The following is a 15,700-nucleotide window of genomic DNA, read 5'->3' as shown; positions in this document are numbered from 1 at the left end:
TATGTAAAAAAAAAGTGATTATATATATAATCACGTTTTTTTTTTACATACATATATATCTTTTTTACACACACACACACACACACACACACACTATATATATATATATATATATATATGTATATATATATATATATATATATATATATATATATATATATATATAATATATTTTTATTTTTATTTTATTTTTTAGGGGCCCAGTACACTGCATTGCCCGGAGGCCCATAAAGTTGTTAAGGTGGCCCTGAGTAACTCAGCTACTTTAATATATAGCAAAAGTAACTTTGGTGGCCATACTTAGGTATGTATATTCACTGTGCTGTTTTTTAACCCTCTGCAGCAAGTTGCCATGGTAGAAGAGAGATGCTGCAGAACACACATAGGGTTACTGATAGCCTGACAGACTTGCTTTTCTGAAACACATTGTGTGGTTTGGTAGATTCATACACAAAGGGCAGGGCCAGTGATCTGATAACTCAAATGACTGCAGTCTTAGATGTTTTACCTGCATTACATTCCATCAGGAGACTGTCCTATAGTTTTGGGAGGGTCTATGGCTGTCTATAATGGAGTAGGAAGGTAATACTAATTACTTTTTAATAGGGCCGTAGTAGAATGTCAGGTTAACACTAAACAATGTATTTTACTTTCATGGTTCATATCTGGAAATTTCAATGTTAGGCTCTAGTGGTCCCTTAATTGACTGCTGAGGTGAAGGATTCTCCTAATTCCTCCACAGAGAACAGTTATTGAAGAGAAATTGAAGTTCCGTGTTCCACAAATATATACACACCTATAAAAGTAATGGCTATCTAGCCATTAGATAGTTCTGGCCAGTCCAAATGGAATCAAATCCCCTTATTTGGTGTGCAAGGCGGTTATTCTATTCTATTTTTACCAAGACCGGATTTGAATTGAACTCGTTTCCACATTGCAACCAAGCCCCCAATTTCTCAATGTTATATCATTTATGTATTACACAATAAATTAAAAATGCTGAAAGAGACATATATAAGAAAGAAAAGAAAGATGATTAAATAAGGGGAGCCCCGCTGCCCCTGCAATTCTGCCACCCTAGGCATTGGCCTATGTAGCCTTACACAAACTCTTACATGGGTGCCAGGGATAGTGGCATACAATTCGAACTATTACATTGTCCAAATAACAAATCAAAAACATTGAAGGCATTATGTTACTTGTATTAAGCCTTATAAGTTTCTCATATGCATTGCTTATACACAAACAACTGGAAAGAGGTTCAGCCCATTCTATTCTCTAATTCATTACATAAGTAATTCCTTTCATTAGTTATGTTCTGACCACAGATAATTTAATTTAAGGCTTAATAAATCTGTGGATTGTTGGTGCTACTGGTTATAGTATTAGGTTATCTTTGTATTGTACTAATGGAGGTATATTTACTAAACTGCAGGTTTGAAAAAGTGGAGATGTTGCCTATAGCAACCAATCAGATTCTAGCTGTCATTTATTTAGTACATTTTACAAAATGTCAACTACAATCTGATTGGTTGCTATAGGCAACATCTCCACTTTTTCAAACCCGCAGTTTAGTAAATATACCCCATAGTCACCAATGTTACAAATGTAGGAGTGTTCTACTTTAGTATACTTTATTCTTGATGATCAGTGTTCATCACTGCCTGCATATTGTTAAAATGGCAGTTTCCTTTTATAATTGTATTCCCTTAGGCAAGCATTTAGGTATGGCACATTATTATATACCAATTGCCATGAGGCACTGGCTGTTTTGTTGGCCTTATCTGCTAGGTATTAAATCACTGTGAGTTTGTATACAGCACTGCAGAGTCTTAAGTGGAAGAAGTGGCGTCAGATTTTAAATATGATTTGAAAGCGCCTCTTCCCTACTCTTTTACTCGTTCCTAGTAAAGTGACCTTTTTAAATGGAGGGAAGTGGGCCTAGATGACAGTCGTGATGAATGCGGTCATGTTCACTCAATAAAATAAGGCCCAGTGCATTTGAGGATAAATCAGTGGAATGTACAGCCCCACCTGTCTGTCTCCATCACTCATTTCCACTGTCATTTTCACAGTGCCTGATGGATCACAGTTGCTGTAAAATTAGACAGCCTTTAATCTCATTTCATCCTGATTAGCTTCTCTTTACCCTTTCCCTCTAACTCATTGACTGACACGCTAGAAACTCATACAGTGTGCTATGTTTCAGGACAGATTACAAAACTTATCTTTAACACCTTCCCACCTGGACAGTCGCAGGAGCCATGGATGTAAACTGATTATATACATATTACTCAAGTCTAGGTTGTTTATGTCCTGTCTTGTTATCGGGCAATACAAATGGGTAATAGGAGATACAGAACAGTGCTACCATCCAAATCATACATTATCTCCCAGATGACAGCCACTGGGAAAGGTCTTTGTATATAATTTCAGTGTAGGTGGATTTATTCAACCTGATTTTCACCAAGATCTTTGCTTTCAGGATGTGTTTCATGCATCATTCTGTGGACTCTGTACATGCCTGAGTTGAACTGGCTGTAAAGCTGATCCACAGTAGCAGATTATTATAAGGGCAGTGGTGGATTATTATAAGGACTAATAGAGGTCCAAAGCCTTCTCTTTGTCAGTGATACAGGTAAGACATTGACAAGTGGTAAAGTGAATTTGAGGTAAGGGATTATGTTTGTTCTGACTTGGAGAGATCTTTTTGCTGTTTATTAAAAAGTTATTGTAGAGATTTCATCCCATTTTTGCTACTGGAAATGATGTGGAATTTCCTATGTACTCATCTTACTTGACAGAATAAATGGTAATATGTTACTATAATTGCTTTTCTCTTTTTTACCTAAAAGAAGGCATGTCATAAGCAAAATGCATGTCATATAGATTTCCTAAGTATAAACTTAAAGCTCAAAACGCAGCTTCACTACAAGACTTAAGTTTGTTACTATGGGGACACCGTCACATTCAATGCAATCTTGCATTTAATCCAAGGCAAAAGCTGAAAACCTCGGTGCTCCGCTGAATATTCTTACAAAATGCAGCTAATCACCCACATTCAATAGGCGGCTAGGCCACAGGAAAGAGCCACCATTCGCAAGATCATGTCAATAAAAACATAAGAAAAAGGTTGATGCACATGAGAATGGGAGGTGATAGGTTAAAATAGTGTAATAAATATGCAATAAGATCTCAAACTAATACATGTAGAACCAGGCAGAATTCATTATCAAAGAACATGATTCAAGTATGCATAAAAAGATATTAGTAAATAGTGAATGAAAAGCAACAGCTACTGATATTGCTGAGAGGTTACCACAGACAATGAATAATTATTATTATTATTAATTTTTATTTATAAGGTGCCACAAGGCGTTCACAGCGCCGTACAGAGACAAACAAATTACAATACAATGGGAGACAGCACAGTACAGTAAACAGTAAGCACAGCAACTCAGTAAGCTCAATGCACAGCTAGAGAGGGCGGGGAAGGGGGAGGTAGGATCCGCAAATGACGGGGCCCAAGAAGTAGGGCGCGGAAGACAGGGAGACCCCCAGGGGGGAGGAGGGAGCGAGAGTGGACGTGGAGTGGAGCCTCGAGGAGGAGGGCTAAGTAGCTGGAGAGCAGAGTTAGAAGTGGTGGAAACAGGAGGAGAGATGGCCCTGCTCAGAGGAGTGTAATATCTAAGGGGAGGGGTGGAGAGACAGAGAGACGCAGTGGAGAGAGAGAGAGTAGGGGGACGGAGGCAGAAGATAAGGTAGGAAGTTAAGTGGGAGACAGAAAGGCTTTAAGAAAAAGGTGGGTTTTTTTTAGGGCCCGTTTGAAACTGGACAGATTAGGGGAAGTTCTGATGGAGGTAGGGAGCTTGTTCCAGTGGAGGGGGGCAGCGCGGGCGAAGTCTTGGATACGCGCGTGGGAGGAGGTTATAAGGGGGGAAGAGAGGCGACGGTCAGAGGCAGAACGGAGAGGGCGGGATGGAGCATGAATAGAGAGGAGGGTGGAGATGTAGGGCGCAGTGGAGTTGGTGAGGGCTTTGTAGGTGAGTGTGAGGGCTTTGTAGGTGAGTGTGAGGAGCTTAAAGAGGATTCTAAAGGGGAATGGGAGCCAGTGAAGGGCTAGGTAGAGGTGGGAGACAGAAGAGGAGCGGCGAGAAAGGAAAATAAGCCTAGCGGCTGCGTTAAGATCAGATCGAAGGGGATCAAGATGAGAGTGGGGGAGGCCAGTGAGGAGGAGGTTGCAGTAGTCCAGGCGGGAGATGATCAGAGAGTGGATAAGGCATTTGGTGGCATCTTGGGAGAGGAAGGGCCGGATGCGAGCGATGTTACGCAGCTGGAAGCGGCAGGATTTAGCAAGAGAGAGGATGTGGGGGCCAAAGGAGAGAGAGGATTCAAGGATGACACCAAGGCAGCGAATTTGGGGGACAGGGGAGATAGAGGTGTTGTCGACAGTGATGGAGAGGTCAGAAGGGGATGAGGTATGAAAAACTATGAGCTCAGTTTTGGCAAGGTTAAGTTTGAGGAATCGAGAGGACATCCAGGAGGAGATGGCAGAGAGGCAGGTGGACACCCTAGAGAGGAGGGAGGGAGAGAGATCAGGAGAGGAGAGGTATAGTTGAGTGTCGTTGGCATAAAGGTGGTAGCTGAAGCCGAAGGAGCTGATGAGTTCACCCAGGTAGGAGGTGTATAGAGAGAAGAGTAAGGGTCCCAGAACAGAGCCCTGAGGGACCCCGACTGGAAGGGTGGACGGGGGGGAAAGAGACCCAGAGGTGGTGACAGAGAAGGATCGGTGAGTAAGGTAAGAGGTGAACCAGGAAAGGACTGGGCCGGAGAGGCCGAAAGACTGGAGGCTGTGAAGGAGGAGGGGGTGGTCAACGGTGTCAAAGGCTGCAGAGAGGTCAAGGAGGATGAGAAGGGAGAAGTGGCCCCTGGCTTTAGCAGAGAGGAGGACATTGGTGACTTTAGCCAGGGCAGTTTCAGTGGAGTGGAGGGGGCGGAAACCAGACTGGAGAGGATCAAGGAGGGAGTATTCAGAAAGGTAGGAGGTGAGACGGCTGCAGACGAGCCTCTCGAGAATTTTGGAGGCAAAAGGGAGAAGAGATATGGGGCGATAGTTTGAGAGAGAAGTGGGGTCGAGATTAGGTTTCTTAAGAATGGGGGATACGAGAGCATGTTTGAAGGAGGAGGTGGGAGCAGGTGGTGGGGGAAAGGGAGCGAAGAAGGTGGGAGGGGATGGGATCCAGGGGACTGGTAGTGGGGGGGAGGATGAAATGAGAGAGTGGACTTCCTCGCCGGTGGTGGGACGGAAGGAGTGGAGGGGAAGGTGGTTGGGGGGAGGACAGAAGAGTGGGAGGGGTGGAAGAGAGAGTGGAGGAGGAGATTTCAAGTCGGATGGCCTCGATTTTAGAGGAGAAGAAGGAGGCGAAATCGGAGGCAGTCAGGGAGGAGGGAGGGGGGGGAGGGGAGGGGGCCAGGAGAGTGCTGAAGGTGGCGAAGAGGCTGCGGGGGTTAGAGGACTGGGAAGAGATAAGGGATTTAAAGAAAGATTGTTTAGCAAGTGAGAGGGCAGAGCTGTAGGATGAAAGGATGAATTTAAAGTGGAGGAAATCAGCCAGGAAGCGGGATTTTCTCCCGCGACGTTCGGCAGTACGGGAGCATTTTTGGAGGAAGCGGGTAAATTTGGAGTGCCATGGTTGGGGTTTGGAGCAGCAGGGGTGGACGGAGTGGGCAGGAGCGACCGCGTCCAGAGCGGAGGTGAGGGTCTGATTGTAGAGGGAGACCGCCTGGTTGGGGCAGGCCTGAGAGGAAAGGGGAGAAAGGAGGGTTTTGAGAGAGGAGGACAGAGAGGCAGGGTCAAGAGCATCAAGGTTGCGTATGGACAGAGTAGGTTTGAGCAGGGGGAGGGGAGCAGGAGAAGAGGAGAGAGAGAAGGAGAGGTGATGGTGGTCGGATAGAGGAAAGGGAGAGATGGAGAAGTCAGAGAGACTACATAGGTAGGAGAAGACAAGATCAAGGGAGTGACCAAGGCAGTGGGTAGAGGAGGAGGTCCATTGGGTGAGACCAAGGGAGGAAGAGAGGGTGAGAAGTTTGGTGGAAGCAGGGTAGGTGGGGTTGTCGATGAGGATGTTAAAGTCACCGAGAATGATTGAGGGGAGATCGGAGGAGAGGTGGTGAGGAAGACAGCTAGCAAAGTTGTCAAGGAAGAGGGAGGTGGGGCCAGGAGGGCGGTAGATGACAGTGACGCGGAGGTGGATGGGGTAGAAGAGGTGGATGGAGTGAGCTTCAAAGGAGGAGAAGGAGAGGGAGGGTTCAGGGGGAATAACACGAAAAGTACAGGTGGAGGAGAGGAGGAGGCCAACTCCACCGCCTGGGCGAGCACCAGGCCTGGCGGAGTGGGTGAAGGAGAGGCCACCATAGGAGAGGGCAGCGGGGGAAGTAGTATCAGAATCTGAGAGCCAGGTTTCAGTAACGGCAAGAAGGTTAAAGGAGTTGGATAGAAAGAGGTCGTGGATAGCAGTCAGCTTGTTGCGGATGGATCTGGCATACCAGAGGGCACAGAAGAAAGGGGGAGAGGAGAGGGGGGAAATGGGAATGAGGTTAGCAAGATGAGCAGCGCGTGGGGGATGGCGGGGAGGAATGGGAGAGGTAGGGCGGGGGGAGAGTATGAGTATGGAGTGAGAGCGGGGGAGGCATAGTAGGGAGAGAGAGTAACAGAACAGTGAGATAGTGGGGACAGTGAAAAACAGGTAAGAACAATGGCAGGAAGACAATGAAAAGGTGGAAGATAATAACGAATTAGGGCGTGGAGGGCATGGAACAACAGTACAGTGAGATTATAAGGACAATGAAAACAGGTAAGAATGATTGCAGAACAGTAAGATAATAAGGACAGCGGATAACAGGTAAGAATAAGCAGGGAGATAATAGCAGAATAATGCAGTATATTGTATGCCACTATCCAGGCTATCCAGGCTGATGTAAATGATCTCAGTGTGCTTCTTGCTCATGGCACACACATCATAATAATTGTGTAGACATCCATTTATGAGACCATACAACTAACGGGAAGGCCTATATAGATTAGTCACCTCTAGTGGGGGCAATAAATATCTTCCAGGCAGGCTGTAGATGGGCAGTTCAAAAACATTACTGCTCTCTAATTGTGCTTCAGATTCACCCCTTCTTCAGCACTATTTATATACATTACTAAGAATACTCAACAGTGGTCTCTACTAATTGTAAATTCAAGTAAATTCAAGGACTGTGCTGAAATGAGCAAATTACATTGGGTCCCCAGGGAAGAACACCCATTAAATATAAAGCTGGATGGCTGTTTAAAAAGTGAATACTAAGCAATATTATGCAGGTCTCTAAAGAGTTAATAAACAAATAATCAGTGAATTATTAGTACATGGTTTAAACATGGTTCTCCGCAAAAGAGGTACTTATGATATATGCTGATATATTGATTATCCATAAGAAAGAAATCTACTTACAGTAGTAGTTGTAGTAGTAGTAGTAGTGGTAGTAGTTGTTATTGTAGTAGTAGTAGTAGTAGTAGTAGTTGTAGGAGCAGTTGTAGTAATAGTAGTAGTAGTTTGTAGAAGCAGTTATAGTAGTAGTGGTAGTTGTAGGAGCAGTTGTAGTAGTTATTGTTGTAGTAGTTGTTGTTGTAGTAGTGGTGGTAGTTGTAGGAGCAGTTTAAGTGGTGGTGGTAGTTGTAGGAGCAGTTGTATTAATAGTTGTAGTAGTAGTTGTTGTAGATGTAGTAGTAGTGGTAGTTATAGGAGCAGTTGTAGTAGTAGTTGCTGTTGTAGTAGTGGTAGTTGTAGGAGCAGTTGTAGTAGTAGTAGTTGTTGTAGTAGTTAGTAGCATTTGTTGTAATAGTAATAGTGATAGTTGTAGGAGCAGTTGTAATAGTAGTAATGGTAGTTGTAGTAGTAGTTGTTGTTGTTGTAGTAGTAATAGTGGTAGTTGTAGGAGCAGTTTAAGTAGTGGTGGTAGTTGTAGGAGCAGTTGTAGTAGTAGTAGTTGTTGTTGTTGTTGTAGTAGTAGTAGTGGTAGTTGTAGGAGCAGTTGTAGTAGTTGTTGTTGTAGTAGTAGTTGTTGTTGTTGTTGTTGTTGTAGTAGTAGTGGTAGTTGTAGTAGTTGTTGTAGATGTACTAGCGGTAGCTGTAGGGGCAGTTGTAGTAGTAGTGGTAGTTGTAGGAGCATTTGTAGTAGTAGTTGTTATTGTAGTAGTAGTAGTATTTGTAGGAGCAGTTGTAGTGGTAGTAGTGGCAGTTGTAGTAGTAGCTGTAGTAGTAGCTGTTGTGGTAGTAATAGTGGTAGTTGTAGGAGCAGTTGTAGTAGTAGTGGATACAGTTCTGGATACAGAAGCAAGTAATAAATATGTGTAGTAGTACACATATGTAGCACAGATGAGTGTGAGTAATGCTATGGGGACTCACACAGAGTACAGCAAAATACATGACAGGAGGTACGAAGGAGTGAGACAGCAGACAGACATGGTAAAATAAGTAGAGAGGACCCTGCCCATTATCATCATCATCATCATCTATTTATATGAGAGTTTATATTCTAGAGGGAGGGGTGGTGACAGAAAGTAGGACCAACTGGGAGAAAATGGAAATGGCAGGTGAAGGTGATGGACAAGCAGGTGGTTGGATAGGCATGCTTGAAAAGTTGAGTGTTGAGTGTTTGAAGGATTGAAGGGTGGGCATGAGATGAGTGAGGCAGGGTAGGGTGTTCCAAAGTTTGGGGGAAGCATGGCAGAAGTCTTGGAGGCGAGCATGGACGGAGGCAATGAGAGGTAATTTGAGACAGAGGTCAGAGGCAAAGCGGAGTGGCCGTGTGGGCATGTACCTCGAGACAAGGTCAGAGATGTAAGGGGGAAAGGTGTTAGTAAGGGCTTTATAAGTGATGGTAAGGAGCTTGAACTGAATTCTGAAACGGATAGAGAGCCAATGAAGGGATTTACACAGAGGAGAAGTGGAAGAGGTGCGGTGGGAAAGGAAGATAAGCCTAGAAGGTCAGAAAAGTGAGAGGTAGGAAGTCAAGTGAGAAGGAGGTTGCAATACCCGAGATGAGAAATGATGACTGAATGAACCAGGGGTTTGGTTGCTTCCTGAGAGAGGAAGGGATGGATTTTCATGATGTGACGGAGGAGGAAGTGGCAGGATTTGGTGAGGGACTGCATATGAGGGGTAAAGCTGAAGAAAGAGTCAAGGGTGACTCCAAGGCAGCAGGCTTGGGTGACAGGAGAGATAGTTATGTTGTCAAACAAGAGGGAACTATTAGGAGGGATAAACAACAATGGCAGGAGGAAAGATGATGATTTGTAGATAATGAGTTTGGGGATTGCTGCTTATAAACAGGAAATGTCAATGTCGCCATGGTAAATGACGTCAATTTCAAGCACATGCATTTTCTTTAGTCACATTTCATAGAAGCCGAGTAAAAGCCGGGTTGGAAATCTTCATCTGTGTCGGTTTTATTGTCATTGTTCAGATGTATCACATCCCTCCCTACATGCCCCATACATGCCAACCAGCCTTCCCACATGCCCCATACATACCAATCAGCCTCACTACATGCCTTATATAGCATCAAACCTTCCACATGTCATCAAACCTCTCCAGATGCCCATCAGACCACTTCACATGCCCTTTATACACCATCAGACCTCACCAGATGCCCATCAGACCACCCCACATCTGCCATAAGAATACCCCTTACTTAACTTTCACATAGCACATACACAGCAGACATAACCTGGAGCCTGCGAAAAAGGAAGGAGAGAAAGCACGCTCTTTGGTCTCCTCCTCCTTTCCTGATTGAACTAATTACACATTGTAAGGCAACACAGTGTCTGCAGCGCAGTACAGTGGGGAAAACAGGGACATACATAAAACAGGGACATACAAGGCAGCCAAAATAAATGCAGACATGGAAACAAAGAGTATGGAGGACCCTGCTCATAAGAGAGCTTACAATCTTAGTGGAAGAGGGCACAGCTGAAACAGGAGGAGTGAATCTGGCGAGAACAGATATCATTGTTGATAGAGTCAATTTTATTTTTGAAGTGGCAATGTCAAGAGTAGTGATGGACGAAGGGGGGAGGAAGTGCAGGAGAACATAATAGAGAATTAATTGTAGTGAAGAGGTGTCAGGACTTGTTGGACAGGGAAGAGATGAGGGATGGGAATTAAGTTTGTTTAGCAAGGTAGAAGGCAGAAGAGTAGGAGGAAAAGATGAGTAGTATAGTTGTAGTAATAGTAGTTTAAGTAGTAGTAGTAGTGTTAGTAGTAGTAGTAGTTGTAGTAGTAGTAACAGCCTAGCGCCGGTGCCTCTACACATATCATTTGGTCGTCTTCTCAGTCTCAGTGGACCTTGGAACATTACAATCCCCATAATGTATTAAATGTATTTAGAAGGTATTTTTTGCATTTTAAAAAGTCCACTTCAATAAATATTATAAAGTCAGATCATAAGAATAAATGGCAATAATTGCATCTAGCATGAATAAAAATGTATTGTGCAGTTGGTCAGTCATGGAAAATAGGGACATTTCCTGGGACAAGAAAATTCCAGGGACACATTTTTAAAACCTGGAATTGTCACAGGAAATTTTTGGCAACTAGTGGTAGCGTTGGTTATCAGTTTGCATACTTCCCACCATTTAACCGTTCAGGATCAAGATAAAATAAACCCCTCCCCAATCCATGTGAGATACACCCTATTTCACTCAAGGCATTCCGTAACACAGCCAACCACTCCCACTTCCCATGAAAACACTACCACTTCTCCCATAAATCCTGCCATTTTCTGCTGCAATCAGTATAGATTGCTCACACTTTTACTCAACAGGAGGGACCATAACCTGGGACTGGGGATGGATTTTTTGCAAGTGACCTTAATTTGTTGGCTTGTACGTGACATCCTGCAATTTTTACTACGTACAATACTTTTTTTTCAGCTAATTCTTTATAGCATCAGGCAAAATTTATTATTTTTGTAGTTCTATGCATTGCAACCTGTAATATCTAGAGAGCAGCTCTGTGTTGTATCCAAGTGGAACAGAAATAAATAACTCTGCTTAATGGTAAAAAGGCACGACAGGTAAGGCAGAGATTAATGTATTTGTAAAAGATGCAAGAGGCCATATGTTATCCAATACATTAATTCATCTAAAGATGGAAACCCCATTAATCTTTCTAAACTCTATGGGGCATTTTCAATTAGGTGTGGAGTGCCTCCCAAACAGTCGTGAAGGCACTCCGCGGCGATGTAACATTGCGATGTCGAGGTACCGTGTACCTGATAATGTGCGCAGCTGTGATGTTCGAAGGAACATCGTGGCTAAAGGAATATGCCCCTGTAACAGAATACAACAAACAAGACAGGTATATAATTATGCCAAATAATAATCTGAAAATAGCAGTGGGATAGATAGTCTCTTACAAAAACTGATTTGAATATAACACCTTAGGCAATATATATAACAGCTTTAAAGATAATACAGTAGATATTCTCTCCCTGAAATAATAGGGATATTTATCAGGCATTGTCAGTTAATGAGACACAACCTCATGTTATATTGATAAGACCCTTGTGTTCAAAATGATAAAAACTATAATATACAATAGAAGATCTGTGTGGGAGTTAAAGTTTGACAAATCTCCCCAAAGCCCGAGCCAAGTTTGGAAAGCCTGTAGCATCAAAATGATAAAAATTATCATTAAACATTCCATATTGCACTGCTGCATTTTGCAAGAAGGAGATAGTAAATCACGTGAAATGAGAGATGTATAACTGAAAAAATTCACATGTGAGTTCTGCTGGCTTTTTTTCCTCTTTGGCAGAAGTTTATAGAGAAAGAGCTGGCCCTGTGTCATATTGATTTCCCACTGCACTGGTTTTCTAAGTGCTCTGTTGATCCGTGTCCAGCAATAAATTCCCAGCCTCAACATGCACATCGTTTCCTTCTTTGTCCTCACCTAGATGTAAGGTGTCCATTTGATGAGATGAGCAAGGACATCATTTTCTGACTAATGCTCCAACCACTTTACATGATACCATAGCAGTACATTTGTATGTTTTCCGGAGGATGGGACATGACATTTATAGACAGGTATGACGTACAGCCCAGGACGTGACTCTTCTAGGATGGTTAAACTAATCCAAATAAATTGAAGCATATATTAGTTTGCAGAATTGAAATGAAATCAGTATGTACAAGATTCCCATGACAACTAGAACTGGGAGGGAATAGGCTTTGTTTCAGGGAAGTGTGATCGTACAAGAACACTTACTGTAGCAACGGACTGAGCTTTCTCTCTGTATAGTTACTTATCTTTGTTTAGAAAAATAGACTTTCACTTAATTTTGTGTTCCTTAAACTAGTAAAGAAAAACATCTGAATAGGGAAATGAGATATCATTTAATCACCTACTTAGATCGTCATCATTGTTTATATATATGGTGTCACAGATCAGAGGAATTGTTAAAATAGTGAAATTGTTATAATAGTACTAATAGTAGTAGTGATAATAATAATAATAATAATAATAATAATAATAATAATAATAATAATAATAGTAATAATAATAATAATATACCAATAAGGATATTAAAAGTCACCAAGGAATACCAGGACTATTAGAGATGCTCTAACCAGTCTAGTTTCGATTCTCAAACTGGTTTGGATAATCAGTTCTAAAATTCATTAATTCGTAAACTTCTTGAATTTTAGAACCAGTTAAAAAAAATCAAGAAAGTCGAACTGGCTCAAACATAATCGAGTTAAATTTGAATAAATTTGAAGTTTTTTATTGTAAACGGCGAAACTCAAACCCACAGGGCTAACCTCAAATGGCAACTGCGAACAAAGTAGTGTTCGCAATTTTGATTTCTTTTTTACATTTAAAATACGTCATAATAACTACAAATAATATTTTGATTGTGTTAAACAATTTTATAAAACAATACTAAAAATGAAACAAATTTTAGCAGAAACACAAAGGGAAAATACTAGCCTCGAACAGTAAACCTCAAACACGAACATGTGAGCAAACCTTGAATGCAAACAGCAAAGAGAGCCACAAATTTCAGACGACAAACGGTGTCCATAGCGGATTGTACCGCAAACACGGCCGCGATCGCTGAACTGTGGAAATTCAATTGAATTTTAAACTGGTTTGAAATTTTCAAGCATCTCTAATAACTATATTTGCCGAATGCACTTGTAGTTTTGTCTCCGCAAACTGAATCTCTACATTGCCATAACACCCCTTAGGATTACTTCCACATTCATTCTAAATCATCATTGTACTTAAACTTTTAGTTGTGGGGCACCAAACACATATGATTAATCTGGATATAAAATGAGCTTGGAATACTGAGGTGTAAACAAAATATGTACATTCTGTCATTGTGATATCAATCACCTTGATAATAAATATAAAAATATTTTACATTTATATATTAAATAATTAGTAACAGGAGAACAATATTTAATGGAACAGCATGCGTTATGTAATTAGGCTATAACTTCATGTATATCCCAAATGCATAAGTCATATTATTAAACCATAATTTCATATGTGAAGTACTTCATATTAGTTTTTTTATTTTAAACATTTTTCATATACTCTACAGCTTAGATTACCTGGTGATAAAACTGATGACAAATATGGCTGGCTTAGTCACAGAAATTAATGATGAATATATATAGTACACATTTTAAACATCTAATAACTAGAGATGTTCACTGACTCCCCCCCGGTTTTGGTTTTGGATCTGAATTAAATTTGTGCTTTGGTTTTGGTTTTGGCAAATTCCGATTCATGTGTACACATTAAACACGTTTTACCTCAGATCCGTGCTCTTCATCTGACATAACCATCGGCTGAAAAGATCATGACTCTGCACACTCCATAGAGATCGTTGTACACTGCAGGTCGTGAGTGCATACACACTGCAGTATTGGAACGACATCATTCCATTGTTGAACGAGATTTTTAGTTCAGTTTAAAAATAAAATGAAATGATATTTTGGAAGTTTGGAACATAAATCGCGCATCGTTGCAGTGTACACACTAATGCTATATTAGGCTGAACGCTCCTTTATCGTATGATTGGCCAGATAATCGGCTGAAAACCCATAGTTTGTACCCAGCCTAAGTGAAGGAGACATAAATGTATATATTTGTCTTTGTTGTTTGCTGCATTTACTATAATACTAAGGTGCAACTGATTGAGGACATACAAACACCACAATAATGTGACACTGTTACCTTTAAATGGACATACTTACTGTTCCATTAGAAATAATGGTCAGAAAGTGTTCCTCAATAGACAAGATGTTCTATAAAATACATTGTGGGGTATTTATCAAAGTGGAGTAAAGAAAAATGGAGTGAAAAGTGTAGTTATATTTGAACACCACACACATGTTTACTCTCCTTTTTACTAACAAGGTGAGTTTCGCCTCTAATAAAATTGCCATTTTAAATATGTCCAGCAATTTGACAAAACCGCAGTTTAATACACTTACCCCCAGCTCTTCTTTTCTCCCCTTTCATGAATGTCCCTTTCCGTGCCTTTTGATATGGTAAAAAAAAAAAAACAACATGTGCATTTCAGACAGCAAAAATATTGTGTTGTGGTGTTCAGACCCTGACATTTGGACTGTACAAATGTATTTAAATTATAATGTTAATTGAAGTACAGCAACATCTATAATATAAAAGCCTAGCGGCGTGTGTTAGTCTGTGTGTGAAAAAAAAAAAAAAAAGCTGCAGCACCACCTGCTGGGCGGAATTATACACTGACCTACTAAATTCTTAGCATTATCTAATATATAAAAGTAAAAGCTTAGCGGCGTGTGTTAGTGTGTGTGTGTGTGGAAAAAACTATTTTCTCAGAAAGGGCTCATCCAATTGACCTGAAATTTGGTATCTTGACATTACTTGACAAAAAAATTAGAATAGTGAAGTCAGTTAACTTCCATCATCCACCCTTCCCCCCGTGGGAGGGGTAGTAAAGGCTAAATTTACTAGTTGAGGGCTCAAACTCATTTTCGTGAGGTAATTTTACCTCATGAACACACATGTGTAGCGGCGTGTGTTAGTGTTTGTGTGTGTGGAAAAAACTATTTTCTCAGAAAGGGCTCATCCAATTGACCTGAAATTTGGTATACTGACACTATTTGACAAAAAAATGAGAATAGTGAAGTCAGTTAACTTCCATCATCCCCCCTTCCCCCGTGGGAGGGGTAGTAAAGGCTAAATTTACGAGTTGAGGGGTCAAATTTATTTTCGTGAGGTAATTTTACCTCATGAACACACATTAAAAAGGGCGCTTGCATCGGGAAGTAACGCTCTTCCCCTGAGGAGGCCTGGGCTAGGCCCAAATGCATGACAAGAACCTTTTTAAGACCTTAAGTAGCTTGATTTGACTAGAATGCATGAATATCATGCACGGGTTAACTTGTCATTATATATATATATATATATATATATATATATATATATATATATGTGTGTGTGTGTGTGTGTGTGTGTGTGTGTTTTGTTTGACTGCAAAACCAATATAGATGTAAGCAGGGGCACCTTGCTATTGTGCTTATTAAAAGAAGTAAAATGATCTGTCTGTCATCTGCAGTTTATGTGACAATGTTGTGTAATTTTGTGTAATG

At 41.3% G+C, this 15,700-nt stretch overlaps 1 protein-coding gene across 1 annotated transcript in view; it reads left to right on the top strand.

The window, feature by feature from the left end:
• The window catches only part of KLHL14 (kelch like family member 14), a 78,819-nt gene that overhangs the window by 43,758 nt on the left and 19,361 nt on the right, over positions 1 to 15,700 (top strand). The gene's annotated exons all lie outside the window — the stretch shown is intronic.

Source organism: Mixophyes fleayi, chromosome 5 (assembly GCF_038048845.1).
Source record: "Mixophyes fleayi isolate aMixFle1 chromosome 5, aMixFle1.hap1, whole genome shotgun sequence".
NCBI lineage: Eukaryota > Metazoa > Chordata > Amphibia > Anura > Limnodynastidae > Mixophyes > Mixophyes fleayi.
The sequence above is the reverse complement of the archived record's forward strand: the minus strand, read 5'-3'. Positions and strand labels throughout refer to the sequence as shown.